Source organism: Morone saxatilis, unplaced genomic scaffold (genome assembly GCF_004916995.1).
Source record: "Morone saxatilis isolate NCDOM2014 unplaced genomic scaffold, NCSU_SB_2.0 Contig21, whole genome shotgun sequence".
Classification (NCBI taxonomy): Eukaryota; Metazoa; Chordata; class Actinopteri; family Moronidae; genus Morone; species Morone saxatilis.
Genome location: NW_023339774.1, coordinates 23,018,421 through 23,027,684, shown reverse-complemented (window position 1 = coordinate 23,027,684; position 9,264 = coordinate 23,018,421). Strand labels below are relative to the sequence as shown.

The 9,264-nt window shown below is 44.2% G+C and overlaps 2 long non-coding RNA genes across 2 annotated transcripts; both read left to right on the top strand.

Moving 5' to 3' along the window:
• The first annotated feature begins 2,851 nt into the window (after window positions 1–2,851).
• Window positions 2,852–3,388, top strand: LOC118332188. Its single transcript, XR_004796922.1, has 3 exons — window positions 2,852–2,927; window positions 3,003–3,083; window positions 3,214–3,388. It is a non-coding gene; the product is annotated as an uncharacterized LOC118332188 (long non-coding RNA).
• Window positions 3,389–3,509: 121 nt separating this feature from the next.
• On the top strand, window positions 3,510–4,824 carry LOC118332189. Its single transcript, XR_004796923.1, has 3 exons — window positions 3,510–4,215; window positions 4,328–4,453; window positions 4,692–4,824. It is a non-coding gene; the product is annotated as an uncharacterized LOC118332189 (long non-coding RNA).
• The last annotated feature ends 4,440 nt before the right edge of the window (window positions 4,825–9,264 follow it).

The following is a 9,264-nucleotide window of genomic DNA, read 5'->3' as shown; positions in this document are numbered from 1 at the left end:
TTTGTGCCTATAGCTCACATACAAAGAATCGGTGGTTTGCTCGTGTTCTAATAGCGCCCCCTACAGGACTTTTTAAAAAGGGCAGCCCGGGTGCCACATGTCACGATATACTGTATGAAACTCGGTAGGCATGTGTAACGTGCCAAGACCGTACAAAAAAGCCCTGTGGCACCCATGCCCCAAAAACCCACAGGAATTCGGCTATTTTCATTTGAATTTTCACTTTTTCTGCCATTTTGTGGTCATTTTCACTATTTGGTTCTGAACTCCTCCTTAGGGAAATTTCTCGGATCTGCTTTCAAAAATTGGGGTCAGTACAGTTAAAAATGGTGGCCTGAATGAACGCGTGCTATTTGCGACTGTATCGTTGAAGGGCGTGGTCTGGTGGCTTGCCTTCAAATTTGGCCATTTTGAATCCGAATGTTCAAACTGTGATGTCATTTTTGGCATTTCAGGGCTTCTATTTTAAATAACTCCTCCTACAGATTTTATTCACACTGACTTTAAATTGGTCGCACAGTCAAAAAATGTGGGCTGAATGAATTTACCATTCATTTTGTGACTGTACGGTTGAAGGGTGTCCGTGGCATGCCGTCAAAGTCAGCCATTTGACTTTCCGTGGTCGTTTTTTTCCGTTGTTTGTGTAACAAATTACCGTCCAAGGGAATTTGTCGGTTCTGCTTACAAAGATTGGTCAGCACAGTCACATAAATAGTGCTGAATTAAAACGCCGTGCATTTTGTGACTGTATTTGAAGGGCGTGACCGTGGGCGTGCGTCAAAGTCGGCACTGTGATGCCATTTCCGGCAATTTCAGGGCTTTCTATTTTAACTGACTCCTACAGATTTGATCAATATTGACTTCATATTCCATCACTTTGTAATCTAGGACACATTGGTGATCGTAAGTTAAGTTTACTATGCCGTCAAACTGTGTGGTCCGTGGCGTGGTGCTGAATTCCACCTTGTGCACTGAAGATTCTCTCTATTGAAAGCTCAAAGTGCTTTGCAGTTGTCTGAAACACCGTGGACAACGTATGTAGAGCGGTCTCCCTTCAGCTTCTATCGATGAGGGCTTGGGAGTTGGGTTGGACCGTGAAAATTTTATGTTGTGCTCCGCACGTTTGTACGACGGCACGTGATGGAGGTCCGCGCCACCGGGCCCCGGGAGTCAGGGGTGGAGTGCGAGGTCCCGCCCAATGCTGCTTGCAGCTTTAATATATTATTTGGGAATCACTGCGACGCTGCATATTTGGGTGGCCCCAACATACTTAAAAGTCATGGAAAATTTGCACAAAATTCAAATCGGTAGCCGAAAATATCGGCTATACAATTGTCCCCGTGCACGGGCGCCACAAAATGGCGGAGCCCCGCCCCCCCAAATCAGCCCTTCAAGACACGTCAGGTTGACATGTATGAAATCCTCGGCGCGTACATGACCTGTGTGGGTACTCCGTGGACTAAAAGGAGCAGGCAGAAAAGCCCCCTTTCCCCTTTTTTTTGGAACCCCCAATTATTCTCAAACCCAACAGGGAACTGTTGGCCAGTTTGAAGTTTCACTCACGGCGGCCATTTTGTGTGTTCATTTTCACTTTGTTGGCCTTGTAGTTTTGAAGGAACTTCCTCCTAGGGAATTTATCGGATCTGCTTCAAATTGGGTACGCAGTACAGGTCAAAATCCAACACAAAATGTTGCTGGAGGTGGATGAACGCTGTGCTATTGCGACTGTCACGTTGGAAGGGCCGTTGTCTGTGGCGTGCTGCAAAAGTTGGCCATTTTGACTTTCCATGGCTCCAGTTTTTCATGAAGTTTTCCCGCTTGTATTTGGAACAAGGACTCCTCCTACAGCTCTTTTATCAGTTCGACTTCAAAATTGGTCAGTACAGTCAAAAAAATGTTGCTGAATGAACGCCGTGCATATTTGTTGACTGTACGTTGAAGGGCGTGGTCCATGGCGTGGCCGTCAAAGGTTGGCCATTTTGAATTCCGGTTTTGTATTTTGAACGACACACCTCCCAGGGAAGTTTTATCGGGGGGATGACTTCAGATTTGGGACACAGCCATCTAACACATTCATGATTAAAAGTTGGTGCTATTCACTTCTATTCCATTGAAACACGTGGTGACGGTGGCGGTGGCGTCCCATGACGTCCAATTTCGATCCCTCGCCATAAACAAGGAGGGGATTTTGTCAATAACTTGTGCATACATTGATCCGACTGCCAACCAAACTTACATGTTTGATAAGAGCCCGCCCTCGGAACACGTCTATGTGATTAATATTCAGTAATACTGAGAGCACCACCTAGTGGGAACAGCAAGTATCATGTTTTATACTTTCATGTTCTACTGACTAGCCAGGATGATCAGATCCAGCTGAGAATTGTACTTATAAAATGCAAAACACATTGTTGATGATTATGTGGATGGAATTGGTGAGGGGCTGTCTGTGCGTGGCGGGAATCTTTGGATGTACCACCACAAAACACGAATTTGCTATAACTTAAGTTGTACATTGTCCAATCAGCTCCAAACTTCACTTGTCTGATAAGATCCCACCAGAACCATGTCTACATGACAGTATTCATACATAGTGATAAGCGCCACCTACTGGCAACAGCGACGTAAGTGCTGTTGTGGCAACTTTTGAGCTTGATTTACGTGAGATTTTTCATGTTGGTGGGTCCGCATGTGTTACGACGGCACGTTGACGCGGCCGCACCACGCCCCGAGTCCGCGTGGAGTGCGAGGGTCCCCCCAATGCTGCTTGCAGGCTTTAATTAAAGTGGAAAGGCGAAAGTGGAAAGAATCACCACAAACAAATATTACTCAGACTGTGTGTGTGCGTGTGCATACAGGAAGCAGCTGGTGGAACCTGATGGTTTGATTGACAGACAGACAGAGGAAATACCTTATAAGGAAGTCAGGTGAGAAAAGAGTGAAGGAAGGACGGAATAAAGGAGGGAATGAAGGAATGAAGGAAATGTTTTTGTGTCCTCCAGAGTCTTGAGAGAACCAATAAGAATGCGTCTTTCACCAAGAGGGTGGAGACATCATCGGTGGGCATCAGCTACAGACCTCCAGTAGGTGTCAATCAAATGTTTCAGTCAGTGATGTCATTAGTTAATGATTAAAATAACTGATCATCAGGGCAGAACCTAAACCTGAATTACTACCTGTCCAGGTGAGCTGCTGTTTGTCTCTGTTCTCTAGTTCAAAGACGGAGCTGCTTCCTCCTCTTCCTGTTACAAAGGCAACTGAAAGCTCCTGTCGATTAGCCACAAGTCCCTGAAGCAGATGCCGACTAAATCTTTACCCACAATTCAATGTTCATTTCCTTTGTATGAAATGTTCTGATTTTGGTTGATGTTTGTATTTTACATTGAAAATAAAAATAATTCAAATGGATTCAATTCAATTCAATTCAGGCAGAAACAGGAGAGAGGAGAGACAGATCAGAGACAGAGAGGAGAGAGACAGACAGAGACAGGAGAGAAGAGAGAAGAGAGACAGAGAGAGAGAGTATCTGTGTAACACATTGAGCAGCAGAATCTTACAGCAGAAGGGTAACTCTAACCCTAATTCCCTAACCCAAAGAACACTACTTACAGACAAGAAGCAGAAGAGTTGTTTAAATGGAAGATCTGTGCACTCTTAGTGGTCTGGATCCTCTCTGGGTGAGTCTCTCATTAAATATCTGACCAATAATCTGATTAATTTAAAGATACTTTTTAACCTTTTTAAATCAGTCAGATGTTAAGTTTATGTTTATATTAAACTTAACTGAAATACAGTACAGTCTCTATCAGTCAGTGTTTGGTTAGTCCATTCTAGGTTATTGTAGAAACATGCGTCTCATTCTAAGGCAACAGAAACACATTAATTCTTATTTTCAGGTGGTTATAGACTAATGAAAACATAACTATGGATATTATATTCCAATATTGTGACACAATGGAGCTTTAAACTATTTCAACCTATTGACACGTCACTCACCTGTGAGATGTGAACACTGATGGTGTTTTCTGGTTTCAGGACTGGAATCTGACCTGGTACACCTCGCAACCAGACCTGACCCAGTGTTTCCAGCACACTGTACTGGTTTGGTCCCCCTGCGTTTACCTGTGGACCTGTTCTCCTCTTTACCTGCTGTACCTGCAGTTCCGCCCACACCGAGGCTTCATCCCACTGTCCAAACTCTGCTGCAGCAAGACGGTAAGACCCAGTGCTAATGCTGAACCAGGTACCAGGACTCGAGGACTCTCTGGTTTAACCCTGGTCTCTGTGGTTTTTGTTCTAACCCTGGTCTCTTTGGACCCTGTTGCAGCTTATGGGTCTCAGTCTGGCTTCGTTCGGCCTACTGGAGATTTTTTACTTCCTGGTGAAGAAAAATGAAGAGACCCAGAACCACCTGTTGATCCTGATGGGCCCACTGATTCGGAGCCTAACCCTGGTACACTATTCTTCTTCTTTGTTAGCTCAGGAGGTTGACCAGGTTGTCCACTAATCATAAGGTTGGCAGTTCAATCCTTAGTTCTTCCAGCTGCATGTTGAAGTGTCTTTGAGCAAGATACTGAACCCCTGTATGAATGTGTGTGACTGTAGTGTTAAAGTGCTTTGAGTGGTCAGAAGACAAGAAAGGAACAATATAAGTGCAGTCAAATTACATTCTTCTTCCTCCTTCTCCTCAGGTTCTTGCTGTTGTTATAATCCAGGTAGAGCGGATGAAGGGCTGTCGTTCGTCTGTCCTCCTCTTCCTCTTCTGGACTCTTCTGGTTCTCTGCTCCCTCGTTCCTCTGAAGGTTGACATTGAGCAGATCATTTATCAGGTATCAACCCAGTTGAGAAACTACAGTACAGTCAGTGTTTGGTTTGTCCATTCTGGGCTACTGTAGAAACATGCTGGTTCAATATGTCAGACTCCTGGCTCCCTCTGTAGATAAAAACATCTCATTCTAAGATAAGAGAAACACTAATGAAATAATAATGATGAAGTATTATATTCAGGGAGTAATGATTACGTGTAACAGAGTTATCCAATCTGGATAAAAACAAATATTATCCATCACAGTTACAGAAAAAAAGACAAGTCAAGTCAAATTTATTCAAAATACAATATGTATATTTTCTTAAATAGAGTCAGAGGGACATTCAGTTTGACCTACTGTATTAGCTCAGGTCAGATTTCCTTTAATGTCAGACTGAGATAAAGAGAAAACTGCCTTTAGGAGATAACTGAAGGGCCCCTGTTCTACTTTTCCCCTCCCATCAGACCTGGGATAAGTGCTGGGAAATGGAAGGATATTTCCTGTTTAATGATCTCCTTACTGCCTTCTTGTTTCAGTCTGTCTGTTTTCTTTTTCTCTTTTATGTTACCCAGCTCTTTCACCACTGTACATCCTCTCAGTTTGATTCTCCTCTTCTTCGACAGCTTTTCTTCTCTCTGTTCTTCTCTTTCAGCTGCAGTATTTCACAGCTCTCTGAAGGTTAAAGTTTCTCTGGCAGGGTCTAAATGTACTTTCCTCTAAACATGTGAATACTGTGTATGAGTTTGTGTTGTGTTTGTGTCGTTTCTTAGAAAGCAGTTCATATGTAACTGATAATTACATACGAGGCTTCCTGGAAAAGACAGAAGAGTATTAATCTACAGAGTTCAGTAAAACAGATACCAATAAAGCAGGTGGACAGTTGATAGTAGTATCTACTGGGTTATAAGAGAAAGGTTTATTACAGTTTCTACTGTGACTTCTCTTTTGTAAAATTTTCTCAGACCTTTAGTTATATCAACTAATATTTTCATCTGAATGCTTTAACAGCAAGGGAAATGTTTAATTCATTTTTCAACATTCAAGTTTGAATTCTTCACTTTTAGTAGTGATATCAGATATGTGATATTTAAATACAAAAACTTCTTGAGTATTTCTATCCTATAACTTTTGACCTCTGACCTCTGCTTTTTTAGGGTTTTTTGTCAGACGCTGTTCGTTTTGTGGCATTCTTCATCTGTTTTTGTCTTCAACTAATTGAGCTCATCCTCAGCTGCTTTTCTGACCACCGACCACTCTCTGAAAAAGACACCTACGTACAGGTAACACACACGCACCTACGTACAGATAACACACACGCACACTTACGTACAGGTAACACACGCACACACCTACATACAGGTAACACGCGCACCTTTGTACAGGTAACCCACACGCACACCTATGTACAGGTAACCCACACACACCATCGTACAGGTAACCCACATGCACACCTACATACAGGTAACCCACACGCTCACCTACGTACAGGTAACACACACCTACGTAAAGGTGAAGTCATTTTCAAACCTTTTGATTGATCAATTGATTGATTATCAAAGGATGATTCTCTCATTATCATATATTTTTAATTAAACTTTTTTATTAAAACATGGTTCTTCCTTGTTAGAACCAATGTCCAGAGGAAGATGCCTCATTTCTCTCTAGGTTTTTCTTCTTCTGGTTCAGCAGGTAAGAACATCACAGCTGAAACACTCACATCACCAAAACACCACGGCTCACGACTCCACATTTAGTTCTTGTTATGTTGTAGAGTTGGTTTAAATTTGTATTAGATTTTAATGTTTAACTACCCTTGTGTTTACTTTTTCTTAATAATTTAACTACTACTACTACTATTACCATAGGCAGAGCTAGGGCATCATGGGCAAGCTAAATTAGAAGCGCTCCCGATGGCCTGTAGAATACTGAAAGTTTGAACAATAGTTTGCTCAAACTCTGAGATCTGTTTTCTGGAGGGCCTGAGATGCAACATGGATGATGTGCAGGGCATGGAGCACAATCACACACAAAGGATTCCAGTCTTCCCACGCTGTAATGCAGGCCTGGAGTCCGTGAAGTCTCAGTAAATCTGCAAAACTCAGCGTGATCATAGAGTGATAGAGTGGTCATGATGAGTTTCTCACAGCTGACATTATACCATCTACAGTCCCATTGTGTGTTGATGAAGGAGGTGGAACCACTCAGATAGATAGATAGATAGATAGATAGATAGATAGATAGATAGATAGATAGATAGGATACTTTATTATCCCAAGGGAAATTCAAGGCATCCCAGGTAGTTTTATTGGCATCATAATAATTCAAGACTACGGAGGGTTTAAGCAATACATTCATACAGGATTTCAGGATATTTAACAAATTAAATTAACTTTTATGGGCAACAGTAGCCATACACTGTATTAATTGGATATTAACTTGTTGCAGCAGGAATTAAATAATGTGCGAGAGAGAAAATTCAAACTGAGAAAAATACAGATTATGTCGGGTTATACATGCTGCTGCCAGGTACACGTATTAAGTGTTTCGGGACTGTAATGTAATCATGTCAATTAAAATTAGGCTGTTGACCAATGAGTGAGGTCAGCAGCATGTAGTATGAGGTAGTGCAGTGGAAGTCAGTGCAAAAGGGCTCAGTCGCAACAAGGAAGAGGAAGGGAGGAATTGTCCATTCGCTCTATCTGATCTCTGTCTTTCCCTTGACAGCTATTGTACCAGTCCTGATGGGCCAGCGGGAACTCGAACAAGGAACCTTCTCAATTACTAATTTTAGGTTTACACTTTTCTGTCTTTTCTTAGGGTTGGCTTGGACTGGTTGATGATAGCTTGTTTTTTTGCGGGTTACTTTTTCCACTGAACCTACTGGACCTTTTCCTACCTGCCTGTTTTTTGTGATTAGGATAATCTTGTGATGCGCATGGCCTAGTTTAGTTGAGGGACGTTTGTTCTATGTTCCACTGCCTAGTGGTTTTCGAACCGCGCCAGTATTGTCCAGGGTTCTTCTTTCTGCCACTTGTCTCACCGCAGAGCAGTCCAGCTCTGTGCCCACCCACTGAGAGAGAGGCGAGGCTGTCCCCTTAACCAGTCCTGTACACAGTAGAGCAGCGTCTCTCTTTTGCTGGCTTCTCCCCAGCAAAACTACAGGCAATAGAAAAGGACGGCATGGCCCACAGACTCCGGTACAAAACATCTCGCCAGCAGTTTTTCTGCACAGAACCTGTTGAAGGAACCGGCGCGCCTTTCTCAGGCAAACGAAGTACAGCAGGAGCTCTGACACACACACTTTCCTGTGGACGACGTGTCCCCACCACTCTACCACGAGTATGCTGTCCAAGTCCAGCCTGTCCCATCCCAGCCTGCCAGCCCACACAGCACACTATTTATAAGCATACTGACCAGCCCTTCCACATCGCACCCCCCTTGATGGACCATGGGTTGGAGCGCTTCTGTCCTTCTGAAAATCCACCCACTATCTCCCTTGGTCTTGGAGCAACAGGTTAGACTCAATCCAGCCTGGCAGACAGTTTGACTCCCGGGGCGCCCCACCAAGTGTCGGACCTGCTCCGGGTCGGGCTGGCCTGGGGACCACACCAAAAAACAGCCTTGTCCCCTGACCCGTGCAGACGCACCCGCTCTTCAACGACTCTGACATAACCCTGTTGCCGTCTCTCCGTCCAGGTTAGTCCCCGTAACTCCACCTGTCACCAGGAAAGTGGGTTACCAACGCCTCCCAAATCTGCTGGGGGTCAGATTGGTCCGCCTCAGGGCAGGATGGTGTTGAAGGTTGGCTCGAAGGAAACTCACCAAAAAACACTGATTCTCAGCAGGCGCTGGGGCTGCTCCCTTATGTCGGCACGATGAGACCGGCGTAGCGACTCTGGGCGGAGGCACACTAAGAGGGATGGGCATCCATCCATTGCCCCCACTTTGCGACCTGGTATCAAACTGCCAGTGCGGATCTTGGTGGGTGTGGCGGCACTTTTGGGTATCGATGAGACTGGGAGGGCAGCCCAGCGTTTGAAGGTCTCTGGAACCGGGTCGGTGAAAAGTAAAACAGCGCCAAGAAACAGCATGACAACTAATATCTCCTACTACAAACTGCTTATTAAGGCGTACATACCTATCACCGATAACTACGAGTAAGCTTAATACTATAATCAACCCTACAGGGTACAAGGCTTACTAACTTTCATCAATCGATTCAAGTAAGTAGTAACAGCACTGTTATCGGAATCAAATAATGTGTTTGTTTCCAATATTCCTGGTCAGTTTCGGTGGGCCTTCCCACGGCGGTTTACCCGGGATGTCCCCTTCCAGGCTGCAGAAGCCTAGTGGAGCTCTGCGGGACCGCAGCGACTCATTCGCTCCAGATCATGCTGGACTTGGAAAAATGCAAAGCAGGCTACAAGCTAGCGACACCTTTAAATTACGAACACTC